General features: G+C 34.8%; 1 protein-coding gene across 1 annotated transcript in view; it reads right to left on the bottom strand.

Moving 5' to 3' along the window:
• Positions 1-877, bottom strand: part of TMTC1 (transmembrane and tetratricopeptide repeat containing 1) — a gene marked incomplete at its 5' end in the record, with an annotated part of 170532 nt that overhangs the window by 123619 nt on the left and 46036 nt on the right. The window lies entirely within an intron of this gene.

Below are 877 nucleotides of genomic sequence, written 5' to 3'. Positions count from 1 at the left end.
AGGAACAACAAGCCCACTAAAACTTCCTTGTGCTCCAGTCTCTGAAACACACAATAATGAAGGACAAATTAATTTTTAATTCTACTTCAGTCAGCATTTAACCGTCTCTTTCATTTTTAAATTCTCATTTTAAAAATGAATAGATTAGATCAATATAAACTTTTTGATCAATGTGCTGGATTTCACAGAGAAAGCCCACAGGCTAAAACTGCTGGCACATCAAAACATTCACACATTTACCACCCAGAAACATGGGATATTGGCAAAATATGGTCAGTGACCATTGCCCATTGTTCTGGGCTGGCCCCACAGCATCCCTGATTCTTGGTTCTGGCTCCTTTCAGAATTATCCTGGGCACCTCGTTTCCAGAGAGCAAAGCAGCTGGACAGAATCAAGCACACAGTGGCACCATGGAGAATTTAATTATGTCTTCCCAGAAACAGAATGCATTTAAACAACAATAACAACAAAGCCAACCAGGAGAAGCAAAGCTTAGCACACAGAAAATTAAATGCTAATGGTAAAATTTGGGGCACTAATGAAGGGGATCATTTGAGCTGAAGCATTTCTTAGCACCTCCCAAATTAAGCCAATAAGCAAGTATGTATCCCACGGATTTTCTTGGAATAAAAAATCATTGTAGTAATTTATTAAATTGATAAAGAACCTTTCCTAATATTGTATATATTAATTCGTAGAGATTTTTCTGTCACTTAATAATTAACAGAAAAAATTTCTGTTTATTACTAGTAATATGTTGTAATGGAGATTGTAAAAAAGTTTGTACTTTCATGTGTATATATGGTACTGACGCATTTGAAGAGAGTTCTATTTCAAACAGATCTTGATGTATTGAATGATATTTTTTCTTTTTTA

Source organism: Galeopterus variegatus, unplaced genomic scaffold (assembly GCF_000696425.1).
Source record: "Galeopterus variegatus unplaced genomic scaffold, G_variegatus-3.0.2 Scaffold937, whole genome shotgun sequence".
Lineage (NCBI taxonomy): Eukaryota > Metazoa > Chordata > Mammalia > Dermoptera > Cynocephalidae > Galeopterus > Galeopterus variegatus.
Note: the sequence above shows the minus strand (reverse complement) of the source record. Positions and strands in the feature narration are given on the sequence as shown.